At 38.5% G+C, this 26,410-nt stretch overlaps 1 protein-coding gene across 6 annotated transcripts in view; it reads left to right on the top strand.

The window, feature by feature from the left end:
* ERBIN (erbb2 interacting protein) overlaps positions 1–26,410 on the top strand; it is a 129,143-nt gene that overhangs the window by 16,081 nt on the left and 86,652 nt on the right. For all 6 annotated transcript variants that reach the window (XM_042804493.1, XM_033009175.1, XM_033009179.1 and 3 more), the window contains exons 2-3: positions 5,423–5,535; positions 26,265–26,321. The gene's annotated coding sequence lies outside the window, so the exon portion shown is untranslated. The remainder of the gene's footprint in view (positions 1–5,422; positions 5,536–26,264; positions 26,322–26,410) is intronic.

Raw genomic sequence — 26,410 nt, forward strand, 5'->3', positions numbered from 1 at the left:
GAAGTGTAGGTGACAAAGCTTTTGATATTTGTCTCCACTCCCTCACAATGGGCCAAGCCCATGCAGTAGGGAGAGGGGTGGCATTGATGTGCATGAGGTAAACAGAAACAGATTTTTCCTGTGCTGGTATCAGCTTTTTAAGACTCTTTGATGCTGTGCTTAATCTCTGCTTCTCCGAAGAGACTAGAGTGGAGTGATGTGGAAAAGCACTAGTGAGTTTTTGTTCCTTTTCTAATAGAAGGGGACAAAAGTATCCCAGTTCCTATTGTCTCAAATAAAATCCATTTATTGATATCTGAGTTAAATTGTTCTTCCCTGCAATACATTTTATTAGAGCCACTACATGAGGAACACATGAGTTGTGTGCACTTTTTTCTTCCTTGGTCACACCAGTGTTAGTAACAATTACTTCTGCAAGAGAGCTTAGCTGAACATTGCCCGTTTACTGGAATAGTAATATGTCAGATGGACAGTTTTGAAGACATCCTTAAGCAGATAAGTAATTTCTCATGCCAGTAGTTGTCTCTTTGTATGTCCTGCTCTTTAATCTGAAAAATATATCTTGTGTATCTTCTGCTTGATTGATAAGTATTCAATGTAGCACATCAGAGGAAGTAGTTATTACTGGAAGAGAATTTCTTTTCCTAGAGTGCAAGGATAGAAACATAGCTCAGCAAAATACATTGTGTCAAATTATTTTGAGTGTTATGTTTGAGAAGGTAACTTCTATGGTTTTCTTTCAAAACTTCTATGGTTTTCTTTCAAATTATGTCATACAAGGATTAACCTGTGCAGGATTTGGAGATGGTGAATTCTTACCTTAAGGTAGTTCTTGAATGGTGCTCTTCTGCATAGTTGAGAGGAACTACTGTAATGATATTAAATTCTCTGGGACCAAAACTTTATCTTAGAAAACCAAGATTTGATTTTGTAAGATAAAATGTGGTGTGGTCTTCCGCCTCCCGCCCCCCCCCCCCCCCCCCCCTTTCCCCCCACCTCCAGATTCAAAATATACTAGGATTTTTCTTTAAAATACAGTCACAGTCTGGTTAGGAATTAAAAAATGAAGTCTGTTAACCTTGCAAATGAGCATAAAGCAATTGTACATTTTTTCATGTTTCCTTCATGTGTCTACTTTATTTGTGAGACCTTATCTGTAAGAAGAATCTAGAGCATGGTAAATTGGAATCAACTCTGAACCTGAGGGCATGTGTACTTTTTTTGGCATAACCTCATGTTTGTATTCATCCTTCCCCCTCCAAGTGAGTATGTGATTGAAATATTATGAAATGCATTAATGTGTTCTGTTTTTAAAGTTATCTTTCTTCTGGCTTTTCCCCACCTAAAACATGAAGTAGATTTTTTTTTTTTTTTTTTTTTTTGATGCTATAGTCTTGTCTCTTTTGAAAGAGTTAGAGAAACTTTTGAGGGATGGGAGTGTAGTTTCAGTGCATCTGTCATGTTTTAAAACACTGGGCAGAAACGGTTCATGAAAGATAACTGTAGATATTTTTACATTTATTTATTCTGTTGTGTGATTAGAATACAAGTTGGACACTGCTTTTTAGGTATACGTGTGTATATTTATATCTAAGTATTTTGAAATAAGGAAAAAATGGGTATTTTAAGATCCAAAGTAGAAATTACTCTCTTTTTGCCAAGATCATGCATTTTCTGGTATCAGTCCTGATACTTAGATACAAACTGAGTCTTGCATGCTGAAATTATAGCCAGTAGTGAAGCTTAATTTAGTGAGATTAACATATGCTGCTGAAGAGGGCTCCCATCCTTTCCTCCCCTACCCTCTCGTCATTCATCTGGAGAAGAATTTGGGATCCAACATCAAATTTAGGTGCTTAGGCTGTGTAAAAGAACAGTTCAGCTATGCAACAGCAAGTACTTAAAGTACCTTCAAGTTGATGTCCTCTCCTGTCAAGTTGAATTTCTATATAACCAAATTATCTACTAACACTTTGAAGGATAGTAGTCAAGTATGTTTAAGCACTTCTTACTGATTTTTTTTTTTTTTTTAAAGTGGAATATAGTCTAACTGTTGTGGTTTGAGCTCAGAGGGCAACTGAGCACCACACAGGCACTCATTCCCCCTCCCCCCCTCCAGCACAGAGGAAGATAAAATAAACACTGGCTCAGGATTAGAGATAATGACAGGAAAGGATAAATCACCCATTATGGTCATGGGCAAAAGGCAGACTTGTTAGGGGAAGGAAAAAAGGACATAAATTTATTTCAGATACTAACAACAGCAACAACACTTAACAGGGAAGGACATTGAGAAGCATTACCTCATCTTGAGAACACCTTCCCCCACCCCTCCCTTCTTCCCGGGCTCAGCTCTGCTCCTGATATCTCTACCTCCTCCCCCAGTGGCGCAGGGGCAGGGAATGGGGGGTGCAGTCAGTGCTGCTGCTTCTCCATCTTCAGTGGGGGGAGATCCTGGAACTTCTTCCCCCTGCTCCAGTGTGGTCCCCCTCTCCAGTAAGTCTAGTTAAATGATAGATGGGCTTGGATTATAATGTAATAGTACTAGTGATTTAAGCATGGGCTCTACGATATCTTCTTTGTCTGAAGTGCTTGATAGCAATACTAACCTCACCTTCCTTGAAAGAACTAAACAAAATTTCATGTAGCTAGAAAGATCAGGCAAACCTGATCTTTCATGTCATAGAGCTACTATAAAAAAGGAGCAACAGTAACAGAGGATGATGAAAACATTTTCTTCTGGTTTTTAATTCACAACTTAATTTGAAATGCAGCATGATTTTCACAAGTGTGGTAAAGGAGTAAAATCCAAGTTGATTGTTCTCACAATGGTCTTCACACCCACAAAAGTACTTGTTCTCTGTCAAATGTTGTCTGCAAGGGATGATTTTGTGCATTCAACAGTGCAAATCTATATAGTTCTGAAAATTTTTTGTTGTTCATAACTTTTCTGAAATGAGTTTAGAACTGAAATGTAATATGGGTGCTTTTTCATACAGTGACCTGCCCATCAGTGGTTTGAGTTGGAATGGGTTCTTGGTGTTAATTAGACAGTATGCGTTTTAAATAAAAATTAGGAGTATATGGTAATGAAGAAGCTAGAAGTAGGCTGTAGCCTTAGTTCTACTTAATTTCGAAGTCATCATATTGTGGAGAAAACTTACATTAGGGGAATAAGTGCCAGAGCGAAAGATCGTTCTTCTAAAAATGTGTAAAATGTTTATTTTCCTATTCCTTTCCAACCCTTAACTTTTGGCATCTAGCTTAACACTGAGCACTTGCAGCATGCATGCCAGGGCAGTCAATTGTCTTATTAAAGAAAAAAAGAAATCTTGAAATTTTAGCTTAGTAGCAAGGTGGTTAATGGTCATAGGAAATATATTCTTGTTCCCAGTGGAGTTAAACTGATGTCTGTCTTTTGAACTTCTGTAACATCTTTGTCAACAGGGGGAGAGAACAGAGGGTGGAGGAGTGTTCCAGTTCTCCTATCCAGTCCTTAGATAATGCTTAGATAATCATCTTTTACATAATGATCTGTATAATTGTCCATTGTTTATATAGCCCTACGGTTACTGTATTATTTTTCTTGCTACCTGGGATACAGTGGAAGGGTTGGTGATTGAAGCACTACTGGAGAGTACCGCAGAATTCAAGACTTGATAGAGGTAGTCACAAACTTAAACATGTAATTTGGAGAAGTCAGCATATTCAGCAGTCTACTGCCTGAGGATGCCACTTACATCTTGAATTGAACTGAAAGTTTAATCTTCCGTGTAAGATTGTGAGACAAGGGAGAAGTAAGTTATTCAGTTCTTCTTAGTTAAGAGCCAAGAAAGCTGTTTCAGTCTTTACATCATAGAGCAGCAGTTCCTAAATGGGGTATGTATGAAGGGAGGTGCTGGCCATATTATAAAATTGATTTAATAAAATACTCATGTTAGTATTTTCAGTCATGCAAAAACTTTGGCTGTAGGTGGGAAAACAGTAGGAAAAATTCATAAGGAAAGTTCCAGAGCCACCACGGTAAGGGACCCAAATTTTTTATTCCAGAACAAACCAGGAAAGTAGCAGTGCAGTTATCAACCCTGGCATCCTTCAGTTTCGAGCTGTGCTGCCTGTGGTACCATGGGGAGGTGATATCAGTGTTTTGGAAAAGGTAGCTGAGATCTGTTAAGCAATTGTATTCATATGGAGGTTTTAGAGTTTGTTAAATCTAAGTGTTCTGGAAGTGGCAAAAATAGTTATTTTAATGATGATTCTGTTACTCCTGCTCTTTCTCTTAGAAACTCTAGGAAACATAAAACTCAGTTTTGCAACTGTATATTGAATGCTTCATGAAAAGAGTGGGCTAATCAGGATTTGATCTGATCTCTTTCAGGAAAGATTTCAGATATCAACTTAAACCCAGATGTATTAGATGTATTTTTTTGTTGTTGTTGTGGTGGTTTTTTTTTTTTTTTTTTGTGGGATGTATTTGCTGTTTTAAAAGCAGATGACAAAACTGTGTTTTGCAATTTATCATCCTCTTTCTTCTATGTTTTGGCACCTTATTTGAACTGGCTCCATCAAATGTCAAGATCAGGCAATGGAGTATGTTCCATATACATCTTAGACTTACTGCGTTATTCAGGCCTGCTAGCCAGCACCACATAAGAAAGCTTTGTACCCTCAGTATATAGAGTAGATGGCAGTACTCCACAAAAGCTCACCAGGCAGAGTAAGCTTCTCAGAAATAGATCCAACTGCTTGTAAGCAACTGTCTCCACTCTTGCCAATGGCTGTGGCTGCAGACTTTCAGTAAAACCTCATGTTAAGCTAAATGAAAGGCAGCTGGCAGGACCAATTAAAATAATTGCAGCTTTTTAAAAGCCTCATCTGTTGCAAGGAGTTGTATTTCCCCATGAGGGCTGTGAGAGTATTTGTGACAGTGTGGGTGGTACAGATTCTCCTTCAGAGAATGTGCCTGAGACTCTCCAGAACAGCAGTGCTTTAAGAGGAAGTCATCCAGCTGAGGTCCTGCACATAATTCCTTGTTGGTTTTGGTTACATTTTGTTAACCTGATAATTGCATTAAAACTCCATTCATACAAGTAACAAAGGGAGCTGTTTTGAACTCAAGCTTGCTAACAATGCATATGTTTTGTTTTGGCTGCCGTAGAAGGAGGAGATGATAATCAGTTCTACCTTTTTTGTGTTTTGGCGCACTGCTTTTTCTGTTTGCGTTACTTTGAGATTTAGCAGAGGGCAAAACCGAGTAGTTGTAGAATGGTGGTTGTAATGGTAAGTTACATACTACCACTTCTGTGTCTTCTGTGTTTAATTCTGGTGTAAAACAAATGTGTGGATTTGAAACTGTCTTAGTTTTTGTGCAAGGCCCCTTATACCAGTCATCTTGAAACCAATTCTTAATTCTTTTTTACAGATCCTGTGGATGGTTTAATAAACTCTGTTCTGCGTCCTGGTGATTCTGTGGTCCAAGTTCAGAAACTGATTCAAACTCTGATGGTGTGAATTGGCAGTGGTGGAGTGATTCGGGTAAGTGACTGCTCAGGTGTCTTGAGGAGATAAAGAGAAATAAATGTTTTGGGTGCGCTTACCATTTACTCTACAGTGTACTAGTAATATCTTCTCTCACCCTCACATGTAGGAATGACAAACTTCTGTTTTAACTGCTGAATTTGTATTACAGTGTCTTGTAGGGAAGCTGTATAAGAAGTGTGATTTATGGTTGCTTTCTGTCAAGAAGTGCTAGGTGTATTTACTGCAGTGTCAGGCACAGTCTGTTGTTGCACTTGGGCCACAGACATGGTCTGTGTGTCTAAGGTTTTAACATTTTTATATAGCTGTGTGCGAGCAACCTGGTGTCCATTGCTTCTGCTATAATTTTCTGCATTGTTTACTTTGAATGCTACATAATGTATGCAAGGTAGAAACCCATTTTATGGTAGTGTATTCAGGTAGTTATGTGCAAAAAAAAAAAGCTTACCCAAGAGCATTTGTTTGAAACTGTTAACTTAAAGGCTGTTATCCTATCTAGAGAAAGGTTAATATGACTGTATTTTTTGTTTTGTTCTGTTTGTTTTTGTTTTGTTTTGTTTTTTTTTTTTTATTATTTGTTTGTTTTGTGGGGGCTGACTTCGGGTTTTTCAGTTGCAAGCATGTACTGTTTTGGTATTGTATGGTCCTTGCATTGTCAGTGGTATGTTTTGGGTAGGCTGAAACTGAAGGTTTTATTTTATTTTATTTTTTTTTTTTGTTTAAATTTATTTTTAATCACATAATTCAACAGCAGATGTGTATAGCAATTTGTAAAGAATTGTAGGGAGAATATAACCAGAATGATGTGTTGTTTTTTTAGTAGGTGTATGCCTTATTGAAATGCCACAAAAATATTTAGCAGATCACAATATGTTTTGATCTTAATATACTGGAGTAGCATCTCCAGCAGGATAATTTTGATTTTAGTATACTGTCTTAAATCCCAGTTAGGACTATTGAGCAAATGCATTTTTCACTCTGCTCTCTCCATCTCTTGCTCTGATTCAAGAATGTAGGTAGAATACACTTACAAATATTTAACTATCCACAGAGAGTGGATAGTTTGACTTTTCAGAGGAGAAATATTTTATTAGCAAAAATACTGTTTAAAATGCTTAATAGAATTGTAGAAATGATGTGCTTGAAAATGCAGGTGTCTTAAGATTTAAATTAGGATCCATTATGAAAAGATAGTACAAGTGTTGGAACTTGTGCTTGAAAATGGGTTTGTGGGGAAAGAGTGGGTTTTAATAAAAAAGGTTAGTGAAGAGGAAAGGCAAAAATAGTTTGAGATGCAGATTTGGTTTTTTTTTGGGTGAAAATCCTAATTAAATTTATAAAAAGTACTTTATATGTGAGTGCTTCAGAATTATTTCTGTAGATCCTTGATTACGGAGAATTGGATAAAGTGCCATTTTTCTCTGTTAAACTTCAGAGATTTCTTTCATAGTTCTCTGACTAGTGAGTGATACCATGAAGAAATTGTCACGAAAGAGAAGCGATTTTATCATGTGGCTGAGACTTTTAATAAGCCATTACTGTCCTATTTACTGATAAGCTAACAACAACAAAGCAGGAAATTCAGGCAACAGCACACAGCTTGGATTTAGAGAGGGTCCTTTCCTTTGCTATGCTGTTCATATTGTTCAATAACATTCCCTAATATGTATAAGAGAATAGGCTGATACAATTGTTTGGATGTTCCAAATAATTTTATGTTGCATTAGAATCTTGTATAATCCTAGTTTTGTTGTGGATCTGCTTGTTTTCGTGCTGAAATGCTTATTAAGTTTTGCTAGGATAATTCAAATGAAATGGTTAATCTAGAGTTTACTTTTTGTTTCTATGCAGTAGTTTTCTCTTATGTCTGGTCTCTTTTTCACTCCTAACTGTTGGTTCATTAGCAGGCTTGGTTAATCATCCTTTATTGGGGTACGAAAATCTCTACTAGCTAAAAATAACAGTACTGGGTAGCGAATGCTGGCTTTGTAATAGGCTTGTGGCTGCAGGCAGATCTTGAATAGTTGAATTGTAAAGCATGTTATGGTGACATATTTACCATAGGTATTGCAAGAGACCTAGTAAGTGTTCCTGATGTTTTGTGATCCTCTTGGATAGAGGCTTCTTAATGCCATTTGAGTGTGCGTTCTCCAGTTTATCAAAGATTTGTAATGAATAGGTTTCTGGATCAACTGCCATGATTTGTCAAGCTGCTAAGTGCTTAGGTCAAACATGAAGGTAGTGTATCAATGTATATTTAAGAGTACTGAACATTGAGAGCAGCCCTGTGGAGAAGGGCTTGGTAATATTAATGGATGGAAAACAGACTCTGAGCTAGCAATGGGTGCTCACAGCCCAGAAAGCCAACCATCATATCCTGGGCTGCACCAAGAGAATTGTAGCCAGCAGCTTGAGGGAGGTGATTCTTCCCCTCTACTCTGCTCTTATGAGACACCCCAACTTACCCCACACCCCGCTCCTTCTCCCCCCAAAGTACTGTGTCCAGCTCTGGGGCTGGGCATGGACCTGCTTGAGCAGGTCCAGAGGAGGCCACAAAGATGATCAGGGGGCTGGAGCATCTCCCTTATGAGGACAGTCTGAGAGAGCTGGGGTTGTTCAGCCTGGAGAATAGAAGGCTCCAGGGAGACCTTATAGCAGCCTTCCAGTACTTAAATGGGGCTACAGGAAAGATGGGGTGGAACTCTTTCTCAGGAAGTGTGGTGATAGGACGAGTAGTAATGGTTTTAAACTGAAAGATGGCAGATACAAATTAGGTATTAGGAAGAAATTCTGTCCTGTGAGGGTGAAACCTGGAAGGGTTCAAGGCCAGGTTGGATGGGGCTTTGAGCAACCTGGTCTAGTGGAAGGTGTCCCTGCCCATGGCAGGGGGGCTGGAACTTGATGGTCTTTAAGGTCCCTTCTAATCCAAGCCATTCCATAATTCTGTGAGCATACAGACCATAAATTAATTCTTACTTGTGTATAGCTGAAATATATGAAAAAAAAACTTAAGGGCAGAGGTTAAATACTAAGATTTGTCAATCTATTTTTTAGGTTTTTTTACTTTTTGTAATCCATACTCTGCCAAATAGGTGCTGTGTGTAATTAGAGTCAGTTAAGGAAAATCGGATTTTATTGTTTTGCCATCAAGCCTTCCACCTAAGTAAAGAGAACAACCTTGGCTGAAGAGGGACCCCTGTATTCAGTACTTCCAGTATTCTTGTAATTTCTTTATTTCAAAAAGTTTTAGACGTGTTCTAAGCTTCTTATGTAAGGTCTGGTTTGCATATTTATTCTGTGAGCCATCTTGACTTGCTGATTCATTTCTCCTTGTAGCAATAAATGCTGGCCCAAATCTCCCACTTCCTACTTGTATTGACAAGTTCTGGCATGAAGTGGATGCTCAAATGTATCTCAGCTATGAAGGTTAATCCAGTCAGCACAAGGTGTGTGTTATCTTGGCAATATACTTTGGGAACTCATGGTTCTGTCAGCCTGGGTTCCCTGTAGTGCAGAAGATGTATGGACAAGCTGTCTCAATAGGTGAAATGATTCTCAGGCCCACAGGCATTTCAACATTAAAATATTTTAGACTGCTTTGCTGAATGTTATTTTAGTTTAAGGACTTATGAGGGACAGTAGTTAGTTTGTCGCTTAAAATGTGTGCACTGCTAACAGAGTCTGTCTAAACCAAAGTTGAGTTATCAGAGGGTTGGTTTGAAATATAAGCTTCCTGCTTGTCACGTGACCAGAATTGGATATTCTAAGGAAAACCATTTTCATCCTAACTGCATTTAGACAAATTTGTTTAATTCCATGCAAAGGATAGGTATTGGGAAACTCCCTCTTGCATTGCATAAGCAGTTTTTGAATCCTATTTGTCAGTCAGCAACTACCAAATAAAAAGCTTCTTATACAGTGCCATAAATGTGCGTGGTGGTTTCAGAGGAAAAGTATGCAGAAAATACTTCTAACTTATTTAAATAGCAGGGCGCATTCTGGCTTCCTCCTCCTCTTTCATCTCTCCTTTTCCAGCTACATTGTTCAGTGAAGATAGAATTAAGTGCTAATTAATATATGCAAGCAAACTTCCTTTTTACAGTTGTCTTTGAAGGTCTTGGCCAATGCTGTTTGCTGGTTCAAGAACATCGGTGCCTATTCAGTTAAGATATGACTTCTCTGTCACAGGCCTCACTAACTATTTCCTCCTTTTCTTCTGTTTGTTGTTCCCCTCTCAAATGGATTTTTTAAATGATGTGATTGTATCTGTTATAATATGAAAATATATTTTTCTGCTACTGGGAAGATAACACCGACAAGGCAGAAATGCCTAGTAAAATGCTTTAGTTCTAATGATGTCTTAAGCAACTGTGGGGAGCTGTAATGAATGTAGTCTGGTTTTCTGCCAAAATACTTGCTTTCATATGAAGTACTGTTGTACAAGTCTACTAATTTAGCTACACAAGGTTATATGAAGTACAGATTTCTTCCAGTACTGTTAAAAATGTCTAGAGGATCATATAACAATGGTGTAGAGAGCTGCAGATTGATGTATTATAGAACTTCACATCAGTGTGAGAAATACTGTCTGTCACTAAACAAGAGCAGAAGATGGATCAGGCTAGTTTGCAGCTAGCCAGTCTGCAACAAGTTCAGGCCAAAGTCTTGTATACACAAAGCAAAAAGAATGAGTTGCTTTTGATTTGCAGGGAAGAGATAGTATAGGAAGAGTGCTGTATATTTAGGAATGTCCAGTTACCATCAAGTTGTTGTTATCCTGCAGATTTTGTGTCTATAAAGATCTTCAGCCATCTAAGACAGACAAACTCTCATTCTGAGACAATTTACACCAAGGCAATTGGAAGACAGTAATGTATGGAGAAAAGGCAGGTGCACAGTGGTTTTGGAGGTCCAGGTGGTCTTGTGACATTTTTCCTGCCAGTGATGACAAAGGCAGGTGATAAAAGTGATCTAGATGACTAGGTAAGTGGTGCAAAACAGGTGGGTTTTCCTATTATGAAGCATTAGCATGGTTTTAGGGCAAAAAGAGATAACAGATTTTTCTCCAAAGATAATAACTTGAAGTGAACATGAGTTACAGAGGAGAGGCAAATGGAATAGCTAATAGGATGTGTGCAGAAAGAAACAAAACCAAGATATTAGAAATACTGCTCATCAAGGAGTGATGAATAATTCTAAGGATCTTTACAAAGAAAGAAGTGTTATACTCAGTTTGAAGGAAGAAAAGAAGGCTTATGTGTTGGTTTCTTTAGTATCACTGGCCCTTGGTAGGGAGTTCAATTGATTGCTAAAATAGCTGCCTGTAATTTAGGAAGGGCAAAGTGTTCTTTTGATTAAGTTAGCTTTACCTATTTACCTATATTTGACTTTAGAGAACTGAAAAATAATTAATACTTGTTAACTTGTATTCTCTCTGGTAAGCCTCAGCATAAATAATTTGCTATGACCATCAAATTGCAGTCATGTACAAAATGACTGACTGCATAAGTACAGGAAATGTGATTTTTATGTGCAGGTGGTCTTGTACTGCTAATACTAGAATGCTCATTAAAAAAGATGATGGATGCAATATTCTTAGAAGTCAGTGTAGAAGGATTTGGAGTCACACCTGACACTGAAAGGTGCCAAGTAACCACTTGCATATTTAAAACCTCTTTGTGTTTGAGAAAGTATAAATGACTATGAATTGATTTTGATTGTATGTAATAAATATAATGTTTAATCAGCAGCATTTATTTGTTCCTTTTTAAAAAGAACACTTGGAAGCCATTCAGCCAAATCATCTGTATAGAAATTCCTTTTCTGCTTCAGTTTTAAAAGGAAATCAGTTAAAGAATATTTTACTAGATGCTTAGAAAACAACAAATCTAAACTAGTGTAATGTCATAGTAGTAAAAAGTATCCATCTGTTATATGAAGGAAAAAAGCTACATCAATGAATTAAGGGTTAGAAGCTAAAGACTGCAGGAAGTGAGGGCTGTAGGAAGTCCACCAAAAATATATTGGATGCTGATGTTAGGATCACTAAGGTGCTTGAGATTGAGAGAAAATCTACCAACCCTTTGTTTATATCCTTAACAGATATGTTTCAATTGCTTGGCGAAATAGGAGACTTTCAGAACAGAAAATTGAAAAGAACGTGACAATAAAACTGACTCCTTTGTAGGCTTGTTCAACAGAGAAGTGGCCCACTTTTTAAAATTTCTTGATCACTTAGGAAATAATTGGATTGTAATACTAGAATTCATTTGGTTCAATCTGGTTTAAGTGAGAGGATTCATGTTTTTTCCCACTATATGATGTGAAATAATGTTTTATTCTTATGCTCCCTTCCTCTCCCCCGTTGCACTACTTGCATATGTGAGAAAGGAGCACTGGTTATCTTTTGCATGTAACTGTTGCTGTTTGAGGACGTGAAACTGCTTGATCTGCCTGTTATTCTTGGCTAGATGAAGAAGCCTCAATGGTCTTCTACCACGCTATGTAGAACACAAGTCATTATTTTGCTCAATATAGGTGCTTATATGGCTGCTGATGGTCCTTCATTCCTTCCCAAACTTTTGTGCTAAAACACATAGTTCAAGTAAAAAGTATTCCAGAGATCTTATAGCGGTCTTCCAGTAGTTAAAGGGGGCCTACAGGAAGCATGGGGAGGGACTCTTTCTCAGGGAGCGTAGTGATAGGATGAGGGGTAAGGTAATGGTGTTAAACTGAAAGAGGGTAGATTTAGATTAGCTATAAGGAAGAAACTCTCTCCTGTGAAGTGTGGTGAGGCCCTGGCACAGGGTGCCCAGAGCAGCTGTGGCTGCCCCCTCCCTGGAAGGGTTCAAGGCCAGGTTGGACGGGGCTTTGGGCAACCTGGGCTGGGGGAAGGTGTCCCTGCCCATGGCAGGGGGTTGGGACTAGATGGTCTCTAAGGTCCCTTCAAACCCAAACCATTCTGTGATTCTATGAAAGCATGAAGGTAGTTTCTACAGCTGTAACTGAGCTAATCGAAGCACAAGGGGAAAAAACCTAGCTTGTTTCAGATATGAAAGAAATTGCTTGACTACTGCTTTCTGTTGTTGCTCTCAGCACCTATTAAGGTGGAATTGTGGGCTGATTCCCACAGTTTGTTCTTCTTCCTGTTATATTTAAAGACAATCAGGACTTAGTGTATTTTTTCATCTTGCATTTTATGTTCTTACTAAAATTTGTTTGTGTTCGTGCTTGCTAGTCTTTGGGACAGTAAAGAAACAGACCAGGTAGATATCTTTGCTTTAAATTTTCTAGTTAGAAAGCCTAAATGCTTGTACCATCATAACTCTGCTGGTTTTATTAAGCATATGTTGGTATAGATGTAACATGTAATGCATTTTAAGAGCAGGATGGGTAAAATAAATTTTTTCCCTTTGTCATGATGTAATCGAAAGGATTTTAGTAAACAAACTAGAATCACCTATCATGATTCAACACAACCGTGGGATAGGCAACAGATTATGTCTTCCAGGACAGGTTAAGGTGACCTAGATGGATAAAGGAGCACATGATGTTCAGGGGTGGTGGTGGGAAGTATTGGTTAGCTTGATGAGCAATGATATTTGTGTATTAGCAGCCTGGTAATCATGAGGATTTTATTTTTAAGCTTTGTTGTGAAGGCAAGAGATGATGATGATGAAGGAATTCATAGTGAATTAGTTTTATATATCTGTGTGGGAATACTGTCAAATGTTGTTTTAAAAAATTGATGGTGGTAATAGAAGCTAACTTTATTGGCTGAATAGGAGTTTCCCTCTTGATTTTGAATGAGAAAATAGTTTGGAAAAATAAGTGAAAATAAGCTGCTTGTCTCTAGTAGAAAAGGGGGAAAATAGGGGTACTTAAACCAGCGACACAGTCAGTTGCTGTCCTAGAGAAATGTTTTTTGTAGTAAGTGGTGCAAGTTTGGTTAAGGTTTTGTTTTGGGTGTTTGGGGCGGGGAGGAAGTGTGCTTACAGGAACTCAAGGGGAAAACAACTGAGGAGAGTTGTGGGCCAGAGTAATGGGCAGGATGTTGGTTATTTCCACATAATTAATCAAAGTGTGTGACTAGAACAGTTGTTGGTTGATATTAAGTTCTGTTTTATAAGCACTGAATTTAGGTAGGCAATCCCCAGAGGTGCTCATCAGCTGGAGCTTTCCTGTGAGATGGAAGAGTGTCAGAGATAATGTAGTGTTAGAAAGGCAGGGGAAGCAACTTCAGGTGGGAAAGAACACTGAAAAAGAGGAAGAAGCAGAAGAGTGAAGAGGAATGGGCTGACCAACAGCACAAGATATCACAGTGGAAGGGATGAGGAAGCAAAAGACATGACTGTTTTGGGGCTCTCACCTTTATTGAGGACTTTTTCATTGGAAGGATCACCTGTAGACCACTACTGGATCCCTGAGAAACCTTGGACTGATAGGAGATGGTAGCAACCCAAGTTTTTCTTTTCCCGTTTTTATATGTCTTTCCTTATGTTACTTTTTATTCTCATACCTCTTTAACAGAGAAAATTTTGACTGAGAGCAAAGGCTCCTCTGTTACATTTCCTTCCTTTTGAAGCATGTCAGCTGTAGTTTTCTTTATGTGTGTATTTAAAGCAAACGATAACCAATTGCAGATAAAGATGTGGTGTCTGTAGGGAGCGATTACCCAGGCATTTTTACATCTAGGAAGATTTAAGTTTAAGACTCATTAGTCTTAAACTAGTGGGTGTTAGATAAATTGGTTAAGCTCTGTCTCAGTTTTTGCTATTTTGGGTTGAGATACTGGTCTCTCAGGTCTGATTGAAGCTGTTGATAATGTTTCTTTTTAACTTTTGTGCAAATAGCACTGCTGCTGTCTAACTGCTAGTGCTCATTCTCGTTTCTATTTTTGTAGCTAAGGCTGTTAGCATTTATTCTCAGCCCAGTCTCTTAGTGGTGGGAGCACCAGACAACTGTTAACTTCAAATGCATTATTTTCTAGATTGTTGTGGTTTGAGCATAGATTTGTATAGCTTTATAGGAAACTGGACTATGCATTTTGTCATAGAATGCAAGAATTAAAACTGTGTTGTATGATTTTATTCATTACATTACCAGTCTGTCTCAGTTCTGATCCCTTAATGGTATTAAAGTGAAAGCCGCTATCTAGAATGGAATTAGTCCATTAATCTCACTACTGATCTTTATGGCTGAAATTTTTCTGCGCTAGAAAAAAATTCTAGTGTATTTTCAGCTGTTAACAAAGATGACTAAAGTGTTAAAAATGAACCTGTTGGAAAAGGTCAAGAGTTTTTTTTTTTAGTTGCAGTGTCTTATTGCTAGACAGAATATTGTGTAGAAATGTCATCTAATGCAGTTTAATAAATGTCAGTTTTTCCAAGAATTTTTAGAATTCAATAATCTGCAGGTAAAGAAGTGATTTGCTTTATTACTGTGAAAACTTTAAATACACTTAATTGTTTTGTCCAGATCTTACATTGGCTTGTTGGAGAAGATCTGGAAGATCCAGGATCATTGATTTTAGATTAGATTAAACAGATGTCAGGTTGTTTTTTAGAGCTCACATCCTATTGTTTCCTTCTTCACTTAAAAGTGAGAACGGAGCTTTATCTAAACCCCAAAACTCCTCCATTGTTTGGCTATCAGATCTAATCATGCATTTCACATATTACTGGAAGATACTGTAAACTGGAATGGGCAACGGCAGTAAGAGGGATTTTGGAAGATGTGTGAATAATAATCTTCAAAATGCATTTTAGGGCGTGCAGTTTGGTTGCACTTCTACAAGTATGTGAAGGGCACATTGTTCCAGGCAGCGTATTTCTCAAAGATAACCTTTCAAAGAATGAGAAATTGGGAATGAAGAGAAACCTACAGGTGAGTTTGCAGACTACACACAAACAGCAGTTTCTGCATGTTACACTTACGCTGTTTCAGTTCAGATTAAGTTTAATAAAAAGCCATTAATAATTGAGGCAAAACAGCCCTCACTATAACCTCATTATCAGAGGGAACACAGCAAACTCACCCTGTTCTTTTCCAGAAACTGTCATCTTCTACCCAGGGTTTTAAATAACAATTGTGTTCTTGTTTTTTTAGATTCAGAAGCTATCTCTGCATTGGTTACTTCAAGTTCAATCTGCAGAAGGTTGTTTTCATTTTTTTTTTTTTAACAAAAAAGACTAGAACTATTGTCCAATCGGTTGAATTCAGCATATTCATTTCCTTAGTTTTCTTGTGGACTGGGGATTAAGTGCCTTGGAGCTCTGTGATTTCAAATTATAGAAATTTTTGTTACCTTAATGAACTGTTTGCCTTTTAGTTCAGGTGGCTTGTGGTCCTGCATTGTTTATATGCATTAGGATTGTTATCCTGTTACCTAGTAAAAATCTAGGGGGATTTTATAGCTACATTCCATCCGTGAAACAAATCACTTTTAGAACAATATTTGCTGAATGTAAATTAGCTTTCAACAGGGGTTTGCATAACTTAAAATTATATGGTAAAAAGTGACAATCTGCTCCTTCATCACTGATTCTCAAGCAGGTAGTGAGAAGATCTGATAGCAAGCCAAGGCTTAGTATTTAAAAATTGGCTCAAACCATGAGATTAAGCAGCAACATTAGTCTTTTCGAGAGTAATGTGATAATGTCACGGAGAAACGGATCATAACTCAGTGGCAGATGGCGCATGCCTGTGTGAAGTATAATGGAGTAAAAATACATTTTGGTTTGATGTTGTATATGTTTAGTCACAATTAGTAGCTGTTGCAGTTAGTTATGAATTTAATATCAATTCAAGTAGGAAATGTCAACTTCCAGTAAGACACCTGTTCATTTGCTTACAACCTACTACCAAGTTCTAATACCAGCCACTTGCCTTTAGAGTATATCCCTACCAATCAGTGCATTTTCAGAAATTTATCTGATTCTACTTTGTCCCTGCTCGACTATCTAATTCGTTTTGAATATCGAAATGCATTATTCCTCTTGGTGTCTTCCTTTGTTACTCTTTATAGAAAACACAGAATAGTTGGCAGCTGAAGCTATAAAAAGTATCTGACAATCGTTTTTTTTCTTTAAACCCATCCAAATAATTAATAATACCCTAATATTTTTGTATCACTTTGTATGTTAAGACTACAGCTGAGGTTAGCTTTTTTTGTAGCTATGAATGCTTAGCAATTTTGCAAGCAAGTTCTCAGATTGCTAATTGTATCTGTGATCAAACTGGTTGGTGATGTCTCCTAAATCAACTTTGTAGAGCAGTGAGCAGCAAAATAAATGCAGAAGTAGTAAAGGGTTCATCATATCAATTGTTAATTTGAAGTTTATGCCTGTACATGTGTAGGGGGAAAATGATGTCTAAAAATAGATTTAAGTGTTGCTTGGCTAGCACTGCTCACCTCTGCCCTGGAAGGAAAGGGAACTCAGGAATTTACATACACTAACAATGGCTTGGCTGATAGAGTGAGATCTGTAATTAAGTATAGAATTATAGCAACTGTTTGCTGTTAGTTTCTGCTATTTTTGAAATAATTTTAATTTGAAATCATCATTATGCCAGAAAATTGTTTCTGAAATATGGGAAACTGTTGTGGTTTGATCCCAGAGGGCAACTGAGTACCATGCAGCCATTCACTCACCTCTTCCCCTCAGGAATGGGATGGAGAAAATAAAGCAAAAGTCTTGTGAATCCAGAAAAGGTTACAGAGGGGCGGGGCTGTTCACCCATTATGGTCACTGGCAAAAGACAGACTCATTAGGGAAAGAAAGAACGAACATCACTAATTCAAACACTAACAAAAGCAACACTTAACAGACAAGGTGGGACAGTGAGAAGCGCTAACACATCCATAAACACCTCTCCCCACCCCTCCCTTCTTCCTGGGCCCAGCTCTGCTCCCATCTCTCTACCTCCTCCCTCAGCAGCCCAGGGGGCAGGGGATGGGGATTATCTGCTCCTTCCTTCTCAGGAGGTGGGGTGAGTGCTGCACATTTCCCCCCCTGCTCTATGGGGCTCCCCTCTCATTGCAGAAAGTCCTCTGTGAACCTTCTCCAGTGTGAGTCTTCCCCATGAGGTGCAGCGGTTTCCATCACTACCCATGTAGTGCTGAACTACAACAATGGGAGCCACATCTCCCCGCATATCTAATTTTATTAGATATGTCTCCCCTTGTTAGCGGTCGCAATCGCGAAAGAACTTACCTACACAAAGCAGATAAGCAGGCACTTCTTTATTCCAGCGCTGGGGAACACGGGGGATAACTCCGCCAAAGACGTGTTCAGCAACAGATACAAAACACCACATATTTATACACTTTTTCAGCAGAGTCATGGTTACAGATTCATTTTAAATCAAGATCCATAACCAGTACCTATTGTTTTGATTCAGAGTCCATAACAATTCCTATAGTGATTAAGGCAAACACCATACTAGTTATCTGTTCCTAAGGGCCTCAACATACCTTATATTGTCATAGCTGCTGTAACTCCATTTTAAATCAAGGTCATATTTTAAACTAAAATAGAAATAATATTCTAGGATTCAAACTATATTATTAAGGTATTTGCAACACCCTTAAAGTTCAATAACTAATAAAAGATGTGAGTATGATGAAGTGGAGGAGAGAAAAGGTCTTATGTGAGGAATGGCAGTGAGGAAAAAGAGATAAGGCTCATGATAATAACATCATACAAGTTAAACACCTTATTTAATTTTGTTTATATGTTTCCTTTCTAGAAAGGGTGTTATACATTCTGTTATAGCTTAGTATGTGTGTGTATGACTCAGTTTCATGTTTTTATTTACTAATCTTACTACTGATTAGATCAGTATATTGTCTCTTAAGTATTCTTATTGTCTTAGTCATTCGTTTCCCAGATTTTCCAACTTCTTCCTTTTTCCCATCATCAGTCTCTTCTGTGCTGCTGTGAAAGAAGTTTGAGGTCTGACCACATTTGCTGTGGCTAACAATAATAGGCCTGAAAAAGCTCTGACCATTTGAAGCTGTCACTGTCTAGGATCTGTGTTCTGATGGGGAAACTCTTAGGAATGGAGGAGGGGAAGAAAAGGGAGGGAAGAAAAGGAAGGGGGTCGCATAGGACCAAAGGGTGAGGGCACCAGATCTAAATAGTTTTTGCATGGATTTGTAACCTTTCTTGTTATCCCGAGTGCTCATGTCACACTGTTTGTTTGTGGTGCTAATTAGCCTCCTCATGTGACACAGGTACATCCAGTTGTCTAAAGTTTTCAATTCTGTAGCAGCAGTGGAAATCTCTGAAATGGCTGAAGCTTGGATGAGAGTTGTCATAGCTTACAAAGAATAGCATTTTTTTTTTTCTTTTTAATTCCTAGACTGAGTCAGGTTGTTTTTTTTTTTTTTTTGTTACCACTAACAACATAGTTTCCTCAGGCTTAACTAGACCTTAGTGTATATCTTGACACAACTACTCACTTCTAGTCAGTGAGTTAGCACAAATGTCACTTAAAGCAAAGTAGCTTGATAAAGAATTGTGACATTATATGGGATGCGAACTGTTACTGTTCTGAGACCTGCTGGTTTGGTGGTCCCTAAGCATGGTCTGTGAGGTCAACGTAAGTGGCCAGCAAGCCGTGTCTCCCTGATTGAAGAACTCGAGTAGTTTTCTGTTGCGCATGGTTTGTTTCTTGTCTTTTTGAAGCTCAGATGCTGCTGTATTGTATACTTCAGAGGCAGGATACAAATTGATGTGGAAAGAGATCACTAAACCTGTTTATTTTGCATTTAAAAAGCCTATATTAAATGAATACAGTATTTAAGGATGCCAGATATATTAATATTTCAAATACTTGGGTTTAAAGTCTTCATAATGTTCTTAATTTTTAGCATTAAGTTTGGAGTATAAAATGAGTATTATGTTTCTATTTTCTACAGTTTTATTTTTGTCTTGGTCTCTGGTTATTTCAGCTAATGCAATGGCATCATAGTAACAGAGCCAGTGAACATCAGTCTTAAACAGAATTATTAGCAACAATATATAGTAACAATTTAATCCTCCTTACATTTACTCTTCTGCAAAGCAACTTTGGCTTATAGAAGTTAATAATTTACAAGTCTGTTAACACTGGATCTGTTCTTAATGTATTTGTTACCTCCTGTAAAGTAGAAATAATTTCCAGTTAAATAGTGATTTCCCTAATTTCGTTTCCATCCATCAGTATAAGACATCTTGATTCTACAAAGGGATTTTCCTGATGCTTTTATGTTCATAGTAGGAAAGGATACTAGCATTACTCTGAGATGAAGCATTGTATGTCTTGAATTCATGAATGATTGAATCAATGTGTGATTATTCAGCTGCTTTATTAAGACTTGGAAAAAGAGTATCTGAAATAGCAATTACATTGACTAGATAATTTTGCTGCAGTGGAGGCGCGGAAATATCTCGATGGTTCACAAAAAGCACTAAATCTCAACTTTCTTCCCTGAAAATGTTTCCACATAAGGCAACAGATGTGCTTCAGTTTGTACATACTGACACTGACCTTAACCCAAAAGTAGCTTTTGTCTTTTTTGGTTCTAATGTTGAGGTTGGACCTAATGTGATAGTGGTGTTAGTGGGTTGGACCACATGACCTGGAGAGGTCCCTTCAAACCTCTATCATTCTGCAAGTCTAATTGCTTGGGGCAAACAGTGCAAAACAGTGCTCTATCTTGCTGATTTTAGGGCAAATATTGGGTTTAAAAGTCGCAATATGATTACTTATCTGCAACATCTATGCCTTCTGATGGTACCATAGAAATAATTGTTTATGCTTAATAAAAATGTTATATTTTGTTCTTATTACAGAAGAACTTTTCAGAGCATATGTGCTGATGCTTATGCTTTGAGAGACAGGCATCTTGGTTCAGAAATTATTCCCTGCAGTTTTAAGAGTTGAGAAATTCCTCCCATCTGGTGCACGTGCATTATAGCAGTTTTTCACTGGTGAGATCAAGCTCAGCCATATTGGTAGTTTCTGCACTAATTGCACTACTATAAAGGGGGATTTTGAACCCCAGTTTTTCTAACTCTAGGTATGTTTATTTTGTTGCAAAACCACACTTTGCTCTTCAAACACTTACACTGTGAGAGTATTTGGAAATAATTCCTTTAAAAAATTGAGGTAAAATTTGCAATCTTCACTTATGCCTTGGAGACCCTTCTTTGACCAGTTTCCCCAAGGGAAATCAATCAACAACAAAATTTAACAGATCTGATTTATCTGCATATGTGCAGGTATGAATGTGTTTCTTTAACCGCCCTGTCCAAAAGTGCTGTTACAGTATTGTAACTAATGAACAAAGTTTCACTTTGCTAGCCTCTAGGCATTTCATTCAGTTTTAAGACAATTAGAAATATCTCTAATAGAGCTATATATACTCTGGCAATACAACGAAAATCTTGCTATACAAATTATATTTTAGTATTAGCCAGTCAGGGACCTATAAAAGTGCCTTTTCCATTCAGTTGTTGATAAGCATGCCCATATCCCTTGGCAGAACACTTCTCAACTGCATGTCCCCTGCAGAATACCAACAGTGTTGCCAAATGCAGGTTATTTTGGGGCATGCTGGAAGCAAATGTGAATCTTAGTGTGCTCACTGAGAATGTGCCATCAGCTGTCTTCTTCCTGCGTTGAAGGATTCTGGTTGTCAGCAGCTGTGACAGCATTGGTACTAGGAGGTAACAAATCCTCAAATAGGTCAGTCTCATGCTGCTTAAGGTAATCTATCATAATTAACATCTTAGACTCATCTACCCAAGACCAGTGGAAAGATAGTGCCGCTGCTAAAGCTGGTCAGGTTTTTGTCAGTAAGAATCCATGCAGCAGAGATGGTTTCTTTGCTTCACTCTAAATGTCTGGCTTTGTTTCAGACACCAAAGCAACAAGAAACAGTGAGACATGGTGACAGCATCTGCTTCCAGGAAAACCAAGGTGCACTCTTTCTCAAAAATGGCCTCTGAATCCTTTGTGTCTCTCTGGTCCACCTGTCATGCCTCTCCCTCTTTCCCAGTGTGGGAATCCAAGATTAACTAAACTGTGGTCTGCAGACTTTCCTACTCTGTGTGAAATATCTACTTGATTTTGAAAGGGTAAATATTTTGCCACCTGTGTTTATCTTTTATTTCCTCAATCAAGATCATATATTATTCTTTTTTCAAATCTAGCTCATTGTAAGGCATGCATTTCTCACCTATGTAGGAGGCTGTAGTTGAATAAGAATCTTGCCAGTAACCACTGACAGTAGAACTTCTTTATTATTCATAGAATCACAGAATACCAGGTTGGAAGGGACCTCAAGGATCTTCTGGTCTAATCTTTGTTGGCAAAAGAACTCTCTAGACAAGATGGCCCAGCACCCTATGCAGCCGAATCTGAAAAGTGTCCAGAGTTGGGGAACCCACCACTTCCCTGGGGAGGTTATTCCAAGAGGAATCTCCCCAGGAGTAACTTCTTGTACCCATTACCCCTCATCCCTTCCATGTGACCCCTCATAAAAAGGGAGTCTCCATCTTCTTTGTAGCCACCCTTTAAATACTGGAACACAGTAATAAGATCTCCCCTAAGCCTTCTTTTGTCAAGGCTGCACAAACCCAGCTCCCTCAGCCTTTCCTCATATGACAGGATTCCCAATCCTCTGATCCTCTTTGTGGCCCTTCTCTGGACCCTCTCCAGCTTGTCCACACCTTTTCTGTATAACGGGGACCAAAACTGAGTGCCGTATTCCAGGTGTGGCCTGACAAGCACTGAGTAGAGTGGGATAAAGACTTCTTTACCTCTGCTGGTGATGCCCTTGTTGGTGCAACCCAGCATCCTGGTGGCTTTCTTCACTGCAGCAGCACGCTGTTTGCTTATGTTGAGCTCGTTGTCCACCAGAACCCCCAGGTCCCTTTCCAGAGAGCTGCTCCCCAGACAGGTAGATCCCAGCCTGTGCTGCACTCCTGGCTTATGTGTTCCCAGGTGCAAGACCTTACACTTGTCCTTGTTGAACTTCATAAGGTTCTTGTTAGCCCACTCTTCCAGCCTATCCAGGTCTTCCTGCAGGATGGCTTTCGCTTCCAAAGTGTCCACTTCCTCACTCAGTTTGGCTTCACGGCACACTTGATCCAATCATCCAGATCACTTATGAAGATACTAAACAGTGTTGTGCCCAATATTGATCCCTTGGGGGTGCCAGTTTGAAAAGGAGCTATTTCCCAGCACCCTCTGGGTGCAGCCTGTAAGCCAGTTCCCCTTCCCCCCAACTGCACAGACCACTTGTCTAGACCGTAACACATCCGTTTCTCTAGGAGGAGGCTGTGGGGAACCATAGTGAAAGCCTTGGAGAAATCCAGGTAGGCAATGACCACCGCTCTCCCCACATCACCTGAGCATGTTACTTGGTCATAGAAGGTGATTGTGTTTGTCGAGCGCTATTTTGAATGCATTTCTTAAGGTCATAGACTTTAGATTTACTTCTCAGGTATTGAGGTGATGTTAAAAAAGATAAGAAAATGATGTAACAACAACAAATTTACAAACTGCATTTTGTGCCTTAAATTACCGAATGTTGTAAAAGAAGAACATCCTGTTGTAAGAACAAGATAAACACATGTGATAGTTCCCCCAAGTACTCTTCCAGTACTTTAAGCTGAGTGTTAGGGCTCTTCCACTGTGCCTTTTTGGTTATAGGAACCTGACAGATACAGAGACTCAGTTTGATGTGGTCAATATCATGTGCTAGATCAGGGTTAAGTGAGATTTCATTAGGTGTTTTTACCTTGAGGGTAATTTACCACTAGTCACCAAAAGCACCTGTTGCCATTTTTGCAAAACAAGTAGAAAGTGATCATCTGAGCTAGTTGAGGTCCTGTTGTGTGGTTACCTTGGGCTTCTCTGAATATCCTGGTCTGTTATTTTTGAGAGTGAGTTTGTGTTTTCCTGCAGACTGGACCTGGTGATGTGAACACGTGGAAGCCTGAATTGGGGATTGGAATTCCTGCTGTAGGGGATTCATCACTCCTTATAGTGTAGTTACAGCACACTCTTAGCTGTTCTGTTCTGATACAGGCTTAGGGTTGTCTGGCTCAATGTCTGTTTCAAGTGACATTAAAGTAACATCAGTTGCAGTGAATTCATTGTTCTTGTCTGATTCTGCAACTGCTGCCTTCTGTTCAGTATATAGCTGTTTAGTCTCCAAAGGAGAATGACCTGAAATATACAGGTGGTGGTGTGTATTCCTCCCTCCATGCACACACATCCCACTTGATGTATTATCTCCTCTGGATGGCTGGGATGAGATGAGTTCCTTCTGCTTGGTTTGGAAGTCTGCAAACAGTTCATGATTTGGTAATGGCTCCCTACCACTGGATTTTATTTTTTTGGGGCATTTCAACAGAGACAGCCTAACAGGTGTTAAGAAATGATGCAAGAATAATCCCTTTTTGTTTGTTTTTGTGATGATTATAGGCCTAGCTATTTCTTTGATCCTTTTTCTAGTCTGAATGCTCTGCCCTGCAAAGCCTTGACCTTATGCCTTTTTGCTTGAGAGGCACAATCACCTGACTGTCCTGCTGTCAGATCCAGTCTTGCACTATCGTATTCTCTGGATTAATTCTGCTTATCCTAGCAGAGCTATTGCAAACCTGCATTTCTTCCGTTTGGGAGCTGTGTACAGTGCCTCTGAGTAGCTTTTGTATAGATTAAGTAGTCTTTCAGTAGGAGCAAAATGCTATGGGAAAGGAAGGAAGCATGCATCCATGGCAGTTTGCCAGACTCTCTCCTAAGACCTCAGGTTTCAGAATCTGTTTTGATCCTTGTTGTCTTTCTTGATACTTTTAATTGTCTTGAGTGCTGCTGTTCTATATTTCTGAGGCTGACTAAACTGGTAAGAGATTTTTTTTCAGCAGGAAGTTTGGAAGACTTGAGGCTTTAATATTCCTTTACCTATATTACTTTTCTCCCTTGCTTTTTGTATGCCCTGGTTGTCTTTCTACTGAGAGTAAATGTATAGATTCATGTATTATAGTGCATTGGAGTCCACTTGGTATGAATGCAGAAGCTGACACCAGTAACTCCTGAATTAGGAATAGGACATGTAAAGTGAAGGTTGGTTATAGCACAATCCCGTTGTGGCAATTGTGACTTCTGAAGGAGTTCACTGTTCTGTGATTGTAGTGCTGCTTGTTTCTTTCCCCAAAGCAAGGAACTTTCGTTCCTTCTGGAACAATTTTGAATTTAAATATATTTCAGGATTTTTTTGAGGACACATTTATGATGATTTTGTGATGGGTTGATTCTTCTTTTTATTGGAAAGAAATTAAATATATTTCCATTTATAGGTAAATCCTCTGAATGAAACTCTACTACCTGTGCTCCTGTTTTAGTTTGAACCTGATCGGCAGCCAAATACCACGCAGCTGCTCGCCTACCCTCCCCCACCTGGGAATGAGGGAGGGAATCGGAGGCATATAGGGAGACTCACAGGTTGAGATAAAAACAGTTTAATAATGGTAATAAAATAAAACAGTGACAATAATAGAAGGTATAAATAGGCAATGCACAATGCAATTGCTCAGCACTTGCTGACCAATACCCAGCCCATTCCTGGCTAGTGATCCCAAAATACCAAGATACCTCAATTGCAATCCTGGAAGCAAGAGAGAACCCGTTCCTGGCCACCCCTCCTCTATATACTGAGCAGGACGTTACATGATATGGAATATTTCATTGCCCAATTTGGGTCTGGTGCTCTGGCTGTGTTCCCTCCCTGCTCCCTGTGCCCTGGCGCACGGGCAGGAGATGGGGAGTTGGGGAGTCCTTGAAATCTGAGCAACAAATGAAAACATCAGTGTGCTATCAGTGTTCTTCTCATACCAAACCCCTTACTGAATCTAAAACACAGCACTATTCTAGCAACCAAGAAGAAATATTAATTCTATTCCAGCCCATACCAGGATAGCTCCCCACAATTTAAGTTTTTTTCCTAGGTACTACAAATTTGACAGATTATACTCTGCCTGACTCAGTTTCTTATCTGTTCTATATGACTTCATGCTCAGTTAGAAGATCTGTCTGACCATTGTGACTCTTAATCCCTCTGAAGCTATGTTATACTTCTCTCTTTGCTGCAGGCAAAATTTATTCTTTCTGTAAGTCTAGCCACTAATTTTGAATGTTTTCAATTGAATGCACTGGGTGTTTTTTTTGTAATTCTACTTCAGTGAAGATAGTGTCAGTGATTTGATATGCCTTATTAAATGTGTTACAACTTCATAAAGTTAATTATACAGAAGAGTGCTCTTTTAATGTTTTGTTTATTTCTGATGTACGTTTTTCTTAACTTTCTTCAGAATTGTGTGCAAGAGATGTGTAATTATAGATTTAATAATTTAATGCAGCAATTAAAAATGGAGAAGAAATTAAACAACTTTTTAGACAGAATACTACAAAATAAAAATTAAAGTGAGATAAAAACCAATGATTTGTGTTATGTTATACACACAAAATAATCTCACCCAAAAGTACATATGTAGTTTGTAGGTTCTATGAAACCTTCAAGCTACTGTTCACATACATGTACAGCTCTTCTTTTTAAAAAACAAAATCAAAACTCTGAAAATAAAATAAATATCCAATACAATAAATACTAATTTGCTCTTATCTAGTAGGGATAAAGTTGACTAAAATTTTTGTACCTTTGTCTTAAACAGAATGTTGGCTTTGAAAGCTCAGGGAAGAAGCAGCAGGGAAAAAACAGTAACACAGTGGTAAGTAATTTATTTTTCTTTCCTCTTGACCAACTGCACAGTATATCAAAAAAGAAAACCTCTTCTTTATTTGAATGTTATAATAATCA

This window comes from Tyto alba, unplaced genomic scaffold (genome assembly GCF_018691265.1).
Source record: "Tyto alba isolate M040663 unplaced genomic scaffold, T.alba_DEE_v4.0 Super-Scaffold_42, whole genome shotgun sequence".
NCBI lineage: Eukaryota > Metazoa > Chordata > Aves > Strigiformes > Tytonidae > Tyto > Tyto alba.